Here is a 12,209-nt window from a genome sequence, read left to right as displayed (position 1 = left end):
GATTGGAGGTTGGGTCTTAGACTCTGTGGGTCAGTAACATAAAGTACTTGAATGATTCATTAGGCCTTTCTGTCATCAGTGATCAATGTTGCCTACTCACAGTTCACTTCAAAATTTCAAATGGCAGCATGAAGACAAGTATTCTGTTTCACCACTGCTGATTAGGGTAGCTGAATGAATAGGGGCAGCTAAAAACATAGTATTGCATGAAAATAACTTTTTAAAAAAACATTTAATTATAAAATCAGAGTTTTCTCAGATGCCATCAGTGCCCCAGAGCGCATTCTTGTTCTTGTTGTAGGAAGTCTGCTTTATCAATAAGGTTCTGCCATCTTCATCCAAGCTGTTGAGTGAGTTACATGACTCCAAAGTTGCAAGCAAAAAGTTCATCTCTCTGTCCTCCCCATTATCTGAGCTGTACCATGTTTGCAACAGTTCAACCCTAAGATATCTGCTGCATTCTCCCTGTGGTCTAAAATCAGACTGAAAAGCAGTTCTGTAAGATCGCTGTTCTTCCCTAGTATTCTCTGCAGTTCAATGTGTCTAATGCTGTTAGAAACAGTACTCAATCCAAACACATATAATATAAAATACAGATGTATTTATTTACTAATCTTAATTATGTTAATTGCTTCTCAGAGGACAGTTGCTCCTGAACAGAACTGAACCAAGTGTAGCAAGATAAGTATTAGCCAATATCTTACAATAGAATTGTACAGCTTTAGTGGAAAAGGATTGTAAGGAAGTGATTGTCCAGTGTGAAAATGATAAAGTTGTGACCAGGAATATCAAAATAAAGCTTTAGCTCTTTCAAATTACTTTATTTATTTTTATTTATTGCTGATGTAAATGGTAGGGAAAGTTTTCCTCAAATGGAATGGTAATTTTTTAAATGAATACTCTGCACTGCATGCTAAGTACTTTTTAGTTATTAAACTCTGGTGGCTGCTCATTACCAGATGAATTGTTTGAAGCACCAAATCCTACAGGTTGTGAAACAGAGAAAAGAAAGAGACAGCTCGTGTGTTGAACAAACTCCTTTACAAACCGCACGCATAGTACTCTCACCTGTTGGAGCAGCTACTTGCCTTTACCTTGTGCATGTTTTAAAGTTTAATGTCAACAGACCTCTCTTATCATAGTTGTAAATGGTTTTCACTTTAATGTTTAAAATAATGTCTGTCTCATACCATTAAGCTGCACCGAAGAACCTGTCATTCATAAATCATAGATGAAAAGGACACACTAATGCACAAATTTTGCTTGTTTAAAATTTGAGAGTGCATGTAAAGTAGGGAACTGGAGATTAAAAAAATAATGCGGGAACAGGAGCGGGTAAAAGCAGATATAACAAAGTGAAGGGGAAGTGGCTTTTTAGCGTAGGTGGATGATGAAATCTTAATGAAGAAACAGGCATTATAAAAATGTATCCTTCCACTCTGGACTGCTCCAGGTTATAGTTGCTGGGTATGTAGTATTATAAATAAACATAAGCTCGTGCAGTTCTTACGTCATTTATTCACCCTGTGTTGCAAAGCTGGAGGGTAAGGATTAAGCCAGGTAACCTTTGCTCTTTAGTTTAGCCACGGGTGTCTAATTGCTAGCTAAAAGGTGTAACTCTGCTGCCAAATAAATTTTGCAAGCAATGACCTTACCGGATGGAAAGGTTTCCTCTATAATTTTTACTGGTAGATAGAAGCATGGGATCAAATAGGGACTTGCTGGAGCATCAGGTGCAGTTCCTTGTCTATGGATGCAATCACACCTTCCATAAAGTAGCTGAAAGGAACAGAACCCATGAATTCACTTAGTTGCATTGCTGTTTGTCGTCTTCTTCTACCCTTCCTTCCCAATCCTCTACGCAAGTGCCACTGCCCTCATTATTTGGAAGTGAAACTGATACACAAGGAAATGAAGTAACTTGGTCAAGATAGCTCTTAAGAGCCCTGAATCACAGTTGTAAGCTTTTGTTTCTTCCTTTATAGCCCACTACACAATGTGTGCGTGAATGTAGGTAGGAGTCAGGTGAGAGTGCTGTGTTTCTAGAGAACATATTTAGCTGTGTGATATCATCAGTTCCATTGAACCTGATTGACTTCTGGTCCCTGTTTTTTGTGGTTATTTGAAAGGTAATCACAGAATGTGTGTTCTGTTTTCTAGCCAGCAGTTTTATAGGTATACTCATAGAAGTCTATGCTTCAACACAGTTTTGGTAATTTCTGCCCTTTGGGTGAAATCAGATCATATTCATCAACTTCCATCTCTCTTAAGTCTCACTGTGGCATGGTCAACCTAGATGACTGGGGGACATGTTTTCATGCTGTTCTCTAACCTGTCTCACTACTCCTGATGTTGTCACGTCTGCTCTCTCTGCATTTCCAGTGCAGTCAAGCATAGATGTCCACAGCTTCTGTGAGCTGGGTCTTCTGTCTTCTTTTTCTTCTCTCATCGGTGAACTTCTAAACCTCTTCATCACAAACTACCCCAGCTAGGTAACTCAGAAGGCACTCTGAAGACTTTTTGAATAATGTATGAATTCAGAAAAGTTCTGATCTAACAGAGTACTTGGATTCATACTAAATGTTGATCAAGGGAGTAATCCCACTACATTTTGTGTGATCTACATATATGTTTAACTGATTTTCTTCTCGGGGACTTTTGGGTCTGGTTCAGGGTGATAAGTATGAGACTTCAGGGTGGCTGGATAAAACAATGAAAAGCCTTGCTTGTGGAAAGAGAAAAGAGCATTCAGTGATAGGAATCACAGAGGAGAGAAGTTCAGTATTTAAAATGAGAAAACAAGAGTTTCTTTAAAAATTCAAGACATTGGTAAAAATGGAACGATTAATGATATGGAAATTACTCACAAAGTATAACTTATTCAGTGAAATTACTTATTCTTCAGTTGTCAGTTACTTATAAATAAGATATTTTTTCCCCCAAACGTATTCGTGTTAAATTGTTCAGTTTCTATATGGGCTGATCCACCACTAAGTCAATAGGAATTCTGTTGGTGTAAGTGGAAAGAGGTTTAGACTAAGCCCTTTCAAAATTAATTTTCTTGATACATACTTGATTATTTTCTGTTCATTACACTGTGTCATTTGCCATACACACTGCTATACCATATCTGTTCCCTGAGCAAAGTCAAATGTGTGTGAACAGAAGGAAGGGAGGTGAATGTGTAAATTCTTGCTGTGAAACTTACAAAAATATGTTTTCCCTGGCTTCTATTAAGAAAATTTCATATGCACGAGGAATATGCAAAAAATACAATTTACTGAGATGCCAGAGGGCAGAATAGAGCCATCTGCTTTAGAGTAAACAGAAGTCCCTGAACATAACACATATTTACCTATGGAACTTTGGCTTTCCACCAACAGTTCCTTAAAGAAAACAATAAAATCAACAACCATAACTTTTTACTGTAACCCACTAAAAACATTGAAGACTAATTTAAAGACCATGCAAGAAAGCTGTTGTCCCAAGAAATTTATACACCTTTTTTCCCCTCACCATTTCTTAGACTTACAGCTGGAACATAGCCGTGCTTTCCCAACCCACAAAAATTTTGGAGGTGTCACAATCGCAACGGTGAGGTTGTGAGAAGGGAAAGAGTGAGGCAGGTACCCTATAACATAATTTGTTGCCTGTCTGTTGCTTTTAGTCCATTGCTTCTTGCCCTGTCCTTACTGACTTGATGCAGAAAACACTCTGCCAGCTTTACTCTTATCATCCAAACTGGTGTTCATCAATATTCAACTTTCCGTCTTCGGGAAACAGCTCACTGCTGGCCAGTTGTGGACCATGAATAACAGTTTGGGATTCTCTCTGCAAAGGGTTGGCCCAAATATATTACATTACGTAGCAATGGCACAACAGCGTTTTAGATATCTCCACTGATACGGAGCTTGAATGACACTTGAAACTTGAAAGAAATCAACAAGTTGGAGATTCTAGCCTCATGGCACTGAAACTTTGTGTATTTTATTTCCACTACACATTGTACTGTTCCTAAAGTGGATGTCAGTAATTTATTTCCAAGTCAGAGTTTCTCAATCTTGAGTTCTGAAAGAAATGAGAACAAACTATCTCCCCAAATCATTAGTGAAAGGCTTCAGTGCTGAAAGGAAGCCTTGCATGGCTGAAAATGTGAAATCATTAAATTACATTATTTAAACAGCAGCAGGTCATATTTTAGCTGCAATACAATGGAAGGGGAAATGTATTAAACATCTTGAGAGCTAGGAGACAGCCATTAAAATGCAGTGATATGGGTAACAATAGACGTAGAGGATGGTAAAAAAAAATTATTTTTTTTTTATATGGAGATCAGTCAAAATGAATGTTAGGTAAAGACAATAGTAAGAAAAAGGAAAAAAAAGTATTGTTTACATTTATTAGATCTTGTTTCATCTGAACATAGATTTGTATCATTAATTGTGCAACAGACAAAGTAAACATGCTCTGTCTCTGTTCCTCCATGTACACATACCTTAAAAAACAAAAATCAGAGAGAGATGAAAAACAAAGAAAAGACAGAAAAGAAGTAAACTACAAACCTCAATTGCTTACTGATCTAGAGTCCAAATTCCAGGTTTTTAGAACATTTTCCCCTTTTAACTAGTGATGCAGTCCCTATTCATTTGTATTCCCCTTCAAGTAACATGAAATAGCTTTCAGAGTCTACAGAAAGGCAGTGTTTCACTTATGTATTTTAATGAGCACCAATGTCAGTAATAATCAAAATGATGTTTCACTTAGAGGAATAGTTTATTCCCAGGTACTTCAGCAGTATACTAACATAACCAGAACAAGAATGACAAGAACCAAGAAAAGGAGCTGCACTGACTAGCAATTTCTGTGAAGCCCTCAAACCAAATATACCTCCCCATCACTGTATAAATGCTGCACAAAATGCAGTCATTGTGAAGGATTCGCTTACGCAAAGAAGGGGTTAGCCACCCCCTAAAAGTAACCTCTTTACCTTAGTACATGGAAAGAAAGAGGAGAAATCTGTGCATTGTTAAGCACAATGTGCCATGCACAGAGCTCCTATGGATTAGGAGCCACTATAGCAGGTTTCCTCAGGCTAACAGCTGTATCCCATCCAAATTGTGTTGTAGGGGAACTGAAGTAATAGGCAGAGATCCCTAAAGATGGGGTAGGTAGAATGTTTTTTGTCTCCCTCTGGTCTCCCAGGAAACATACTGTTTGGGAGACCTTACATGTGCTTTTGGCAGAAAGGGCAAAAACTGCTTTTCTGAAGGTAGTACAGAAAGAACCTTACCGGGCTGTTTGTTTGTTTGTTTTTTCCCCACCATACAAGGCTTCTCCTGTGGGAATGCTGTGGCCCCATGTTAATTGCTCATCTTGTTCAGTGACAAATTGCTGCCTTCACAGAGGGAATGTGAAAGGTTCAGGGCTTTATTAGTTACTAGTTGTTTATTGATCACTCCCAGTGTGTTAGCTATTTGTTGTTTGGATTTTCTGCCCCATAAGTTAAAGGCCTACTGTCAGAGGCATTAAAATGCAGTAGACTTAATGCTTGTGTGCTGTGTTGTTGACTTCCACCCAAAATAGACCTCAGACGTGCCTATTTTTTCACTACTGATGGTTATGGAATGACATTAGTGAGGAGTAATGATGTGATGTAGATCAAATTAATCCTGAAATCAAAGTGTTCACACCTACTTAAACTTTGTGGGCCAAGTTTTGGCAGAGTCTCAGTTTCCAGACTTGTATGCCAAGAAGCAGACAGGAAAGACAAGTAGTCTGCACCTCCTGAAAGTTTCTACCAAAAAACTGTTGGTTAGCTACTCTGTAGCAGACATGGCCACTAGGCGAGGAGTTGTGGTGTGGCTGGGATGCAAGACCTGGGCATTTCTGGGAGCGTTACCCTTTATTCAGCCCTGACTCAGACTGATACTGCTCCTGGCAGGAATATTCTGCATACAGGATTATAAATGAAATTTCTGTCAACCAGAACATGGATGCGTTTTAATGCTGCTTTTAAAGTATATCTTCACACCTGTTTCCAGGAACCTTTAATCTTCTTCTTGAATTTAGACTGTGACAATTTAAATTAATGTAGAGAAAACTCATTCCAATAATGTGAAGCACTTAACTTACTGTAATCTTACAAAAGCCAAGAAATTTCAAATGCAAGTGAAAATCCTAGCTAGTGTTTGTCACTGTTCCTCACCTCTGCATTGTAGCATACACGCTACATGCACTGGTAGATCACATGCAAATAGATAGGTACATCTATATGGTATATGCATATATGACTCATATGCTGATCCAAGACTCTCTACTGCAATAGAGTGAGTTGTAGAAGGATTACCAGGATGGATTTGCAGCCTTCATTCTTAATTTCCTTGCCTTAGTGGATTTAAGTCAGACATTTATAGTCTTTGTGGTTTAATTTCCTTTGTTTTTCTGTGGTGTTTGTATTAATAAAATCCCTATGATTCATGCTTTAAAAACTCCCTGGATACAAACTTGTGTTCCTGACAGACCAGTGAGGTTCTAATCAAGCACATATATATTTAGGGACTCATAAAAACCACAAAGTCTTTATTGACCAACTGGGTTTACGGGCTTTTTTAATAGTGTGAATTTTGAATGCATGGAACATACAAGTTAACTGCCTGGGAGCCAATTTTTTAAATGAAATTTCTTTAAAGTCTATGTGGTTCTGTACCACAGAACCATATACCTCCTCTTTTTACTCTTTTTATGGAGATCTTTTTTTTTTTTTCCTTTTAATTGTCATGGAAAGTTCTGAAGGTGTCTTACGACTTTCTTACTTAAATCTTAAAGTTTATGCATCTTGAAACATTTTACAGCATCTTTTTTTTTTCCTTTTTTTGGGGGGGAGAAAAATTTCTGTCTGCCACTGAGATTGCTCTAGAAATGGGAACAGAACCTGCCTGGTGACATCAGAAACAATGAAAGTGAAACTTACTTGAGTTTTCTCATCCCCGGACCTCTGTGCAATTTTTTGTCCTTTGGGTAGAAATCTGTACTCGTGGAGACCTTCAGGCCTCGGTCTCATTTTGCTGCTGATCCCTGAAGCTGCTTTCATTCCTTGAACGTTTTGTCTTTACAAGCGTATTGCTCTGACAGATGTAGCAGAGAACACAGACATGACACCAGTGTTCTGCTCTGCACTCCACCCCAGATGTCCCGTGTGATGGCAGACAATTCATACATGTTTTCCGAAACTCTTTTCCCACCTGTAAATGAATGTGTGGGTAGTTAGGACTATGTTTTCCTACAAAGTGGCTTAAATCACTACTCTTAGATGCCTTGAGCTCCTCAGACGCAGCTAGATCTTTGCTAAATATCCTAAATTCTTAAGTCTTTTTCTGGTTCATAGACCTAAAAGAGGCTAGGGTCTTTTTCAGTAGCTGCAATTATAAGGAGAATTGTCCTCATTTGGGACCTACGGTGAGCTTTTCCAGCCCATAGAAGGATTGGAAGTTTTCACCAAGGTTAGTAGGATCTAATACAATATGGGTTCTTAGACTATGGCCTGTTATAGGGGTTTTTGCTTATTTATTTTAACATGAATATTGCTTTTAAACTTAATCAGCTGTAGATTTGACATATCTTACAGACTCTTACTTAGTTGTGTTTTGTTATGATAAATTAGGCAATGTTAAAAATAAATCTTCAGCATAAAGACAAGTTTCTCATCTCACTTCCATGATTAATTCTATTCAAGTCAATGCTGATGCTTTGGATTTAAATAATCTGATCCTTGAACATCTTTCCCTTTCTATTTCTCAGATCCCATTTCAGTGTCTTGTCCAGTTCCTCATCAAGCATTGTTTCTGTCCATCCTTTAAATTTCAGCTTGTTTTTTAAAGTTATTCACAACCCAGATATTCCTGAATGTATTTTGTACTGTGTAGCTGATTTCCCATTACATCAGCAGTAATAAATGAAGAAGAGGTAAACGTCTGGAGGTGATAAACCTGTTGTAATTTTCCCAGTATACTGGGCTTCTGTATTTTAGAAGATGCAGTTGTAACAGGACATGAATCCTGTCTAAAAAGCAAGGAAATTATAGTAGTACATTTTCAGGAAATTCACTTATTGGCAACCTGAAAGTTGTTTCTTTTATTTTGTTTATTTTTAAAAGGATAAAACCTCTCAAGAACAAATTTTGTATGTGTTCTCTGAAAACTGTAAGTCTAGCAATCTGAACAGAGCAATCACTTTCAGATCCTCTATTTGAGATTTTAGCTTTTCCTTTCCCAAATCAATGCTTGTGAGCTGTAAAGGAAGACTGTGTTCCCCTCCCAGCACTAGCATCTTTAAAAAATATTCAGTCGTCCCGTCCCATCCCCCCCCCCCCCATTCATTTTACTGGTAACAAAATCAGTTCTTTAAATCTTTGTTTTACTCTGCTTTAGCAGGAGTGGTAGTTCAAAGTTATGTCTTATGAAATTACATTTATCTAATATGAGCACCTTGGCCAGTTGCAACCAAAATTAAAAACATATACTATTTGTTCCATTTGTCAGAAGAATATCATTGGTTGTAGGTATAAGACTTATCAAGTGTATCTTTATGCATTTATGTTCCCATGAGTGCCATGATGTTAAAATTTCTTAGTGGTATTTATATATATTCAACGTTTGACATCAGATAATTTGAGTTTGCTATGTTTGTGAGATAATTCACAAGGGAAAAAGTTGTATTAAATAAATAATAGAGATAAATTTTATACTTCCATATATTTCAAAGCTAATGCAGCTAACTTGCAATGGAATGGTAACGTGAAGACACAGTGCTATAATATGATTGATTTGTTTTGACAGCAGCCAAATAATTGAGAGTGAAAGGTGTCAGCACAGATGAAATATTGTATAAGCCACATTCAGAAGGCAACCCCAGCAGCAATAGCAACTGGAGTTTTATTTCCTTTGATATCGCACTGTTACTCACTTCCAGTTTATTATAAAACCATGAAAGGTACTCAACTTTCCATATGATGGAGGCTTTTATGGAGGGGATAGAAACAGAAGTTTGTCAGGTACTTGAACAATAGATACTGACAATGGGATTTATGATGGATACAATATACAGGGGTAAATTATCTTAATCTTTCCCCCTGGTTTTCTCTCTTCTTTTAATCCCCTTTTACAGGCTACTGCTTATCTGGCATCTTACCTCTAGCTTGGAGGGTAAGTGACTCCCTCCAGAGCAACCATCAGTGTCAGTCTATGGATTGCCTGGCAGGGGATTGATGCAAAAGCAGTGCTGCTATTACCCTCCCCAGCAGTGAAACTTGTTTTTAGTTCACCTCTTCTGCACAGCAAACTATACCCATTCTGGCTAACTGAGACAGGGTAAGGCTTGTATATTTGCATGACAGCAGCCTGCTGCACTGCAAGGAATACAGAGAACTATAGCATCTTTTGAGCTGAGGAGAGTGTAAGTGTGCAAGTAACCTATTACAGAAGGTAGCCAAATAGACCAGCTGAAATAATGCCTGAAAGCAAAATGATTTGAAAATCACTATTGGCCTTCCTTAAAAGCACACTGAACAAGAGACTAGGGCGTGCCAGTAAAAACACAAGCTATAAAGCTTCCTTTGTCCTGAAGCCCCATTGACTTCAGTGGGAGCAAGACTCCAAGGTACAGTTTAAACTGAAATGTATATGTCCTGCTGTTCATTTCAGAAATGCTCCATTAAGAAGACGCAAGTCGATGTAAATGACAAGGGTTCTCAGTAATGAGCTCTTGCTCATGCAAAACAAAACAAACTATGACAACCATCATGTTAACAAGATCAGGAACCCTTGTGGCTTTGTAATGTAACATCTAATCTATATCTATATCTATACCTATACAAATATAATTATCTTACTTGGAGAAAAGTAAATAACAGAATGGGATGAGATTTCCAATACAGAGTAATTTATACGCAGTCACATTCCACTTGCATTCTCTTTGTCTCCTGATCTGATCATTTCATAAATGCCATGGCGGAGATTAGAAACTGGGGCTGAGAAACCTAAACTTACTGGTATTAATAAGGGAAAAGTTTTCATTGAAGTGGTGTAGGAAGGCAGGAGGTAAGCCATTGTTCATAAAATAAATCTTACTGTATAGCAGGCTGCATCTACCGAAGTATTTTGGTTTAGAGAAGTAGGGCAGACTTGAAATGAATCCCTCTGTTTTCACAATTTGCCTCATGTTAGTTTGGCGTGCACAGACCAGATTTCTTTTGGAGGAAACTAAAGTAGAAACTCCACTCCAGGTGCACACCAACTGCATTCCAGAGCCATGTGGAGACACAAAGGCCCAAACCAACAGTTGGCCCTTTGGACAGCTTCAAGACCCATACATTCAGTGCAAGAAACCAGAGTAAATATAGTCCAAAGTAAAAGCCCTCAACTGCAAATAGAGGGAAGGAAAGGACTTGGAACCAACTGCCTCCATCTAGGGATTCTCTCATACTGCAGCAAATCACTTGCTGTGTTGACGTAGCCTTAAACCTGTATTAGTGCTTCAGGAAGAAGTAATTTGTGACTGCTGTACATGCAATGAAAACAAACCCTCATTGCTGATGATTCAGAGCAATGTTATTTAGGTAGAGACTTCTGTTAGAGCAGAGTGCCCAGGTTGCAGGGTTGTGCAAGTTATGTAATAAATAACTCTGCCATCAGCACCTGCAGAGTTAAATTTAACTTGGCACCTCTGATTTTAGCCACCAGCAGCTGTAATGTTCTGTTTAGTAATTGTAGACAAAATGCTGAAAATGGAATGCCTGAAAGTTGTGTGTATATAAATTTATTGACAGGCATTGAAATGGGCATGTAGACATCTAAATCTGAAGTTCTGATCTGTATTTGCTAGTGTGTGATTCACAGTGGAAACATAGGCTTTCCAAGTGTTGTGTTGCTTGCCTTTGCTTTCTAATATGCCTCCAGATATTTTCTTTTCCACATCCCACCTTGTACCTATGAGCATGTGCATGTACTCCTACTGCCCCTTTTAAGCTTCAGCTAGCTCCCTCATCCAGGAGCCTCTATCCAGTAGGCTGTGGAATAGAAACTCCTCCTGAGAAGAATTTCACAAAGTAATGTAAAGAGGTAGAGGATCTAGTTAATGGCAAGATGCTCAAGTGTCTAGCATGCTTTCTGGCCACTGTAATTGGGATTCCTCTTTGGTTGCTCACCTCTTGATCATTAGAGGCATTTGCCAATCCATTGCTGATGGAACAAAAAGACAAGTGAGGTAAACCCCCAAAAGCACAGCCTTCCTGCCCTTAGCTGGCCAGGCCAAATGGAAAAAAGAATAAAAGTAAGCTAGTTACTCAATTGAACCAATTCACAGGCATCTCCCACAATGAATATTTTTGTGGGCCTTTTACTGGTTGGTCAGATAACTCAACCAACTACTTGTTTATTTAGTTAAAGTTGTTAACTTTAAAAGTCTTTAGAGGACCAGACAGGTTGTCTTCATAGTAATCCCTACTCCATAAAGATTCCAGTGACTATTAATAGACGTGGTTTTGGAGAATTCACTGTTGTGAATAGCTTCCTTCTTAGATGATGGGTTTTCTCTAAATCAGGAAGCAAAGTAAATGTTTTTCCCACACCTCTTCATATTTGAAGTAATTCCACATCATTGTTATAAGTGGTCAGCTCTAAGTGGTGATTGTGATATGCCAGCACAGAGCCAAATCCGGAGGCCCTCTACTCTCAGTTTTAGTGAGGCAGATTCACATTAGATGTGATGCTTGAGGCCCCATTGACATTTGGGAGTTTGGGTTTTAAAAAACCCTATGTGAAGACCCTCAAGGTTTGGCTGACTATAACCTGCAAATGGTTTGGCAAGACCCTATTTACAGAGACTGTTCAAGAGCCTTTCCCTTCCCCCATTTCAGTGGTCAGCACTGACATATTGCATTATGAGAAAGAGCCCCACTTAACGCAGAACTACTTTCAATTGTCATGAGCACTCAGCCTTATTTAAAGTGACACCCTCTCCATCACCCCCAAGCTAGAATCCTAATGTCAGAGTGCTTCAAGAACTTGGGATTCAAAGCTGTACTGTCTTGCTAAGAGCTGTGATAGAGTAGTGCAAAACAGCATGGAAGTGAACTTCAGAGATAGAAGGACAATCCCAAAGGCAGAGTGAGACATAGTAAATATGGATATGCCAGGTAAGCAGAGGAAAAGAGA

General features: G+C 38.5%; 1 protein-coding gene across 2 annotated transcripts in view; it reads left to right on the top strand.

The window, feature by feature from the left end:
* The window catches only part of POU6F2 (POU class 6 homeobox 2), a 324,761-nt gene that overhangs the window by 138,933 nt on the left and 173,619 nt on the right, over nucleotides 1–12,209 (top strand). The gene's annotated exons all lie outside the window — the stretch shown is intronic.

This window comes from Haliaeetus albicilla, chromosome 2, assembly GCF_947461875.1.
Source record: "Haliaeetus albicilla chromosome 2, bHalAlb1.1, whole genome shotgun sequence".
NCBI classification, from domain to species: Eukaryota; Metazoa; Chordata; class Aves; order Accipitriformes; family Accipitridae; genus Haliaeetus; species Haliaeetus albicilla.
This window is presented reverse-complemented; position numbering and strand designations above follow the sequence as displayed.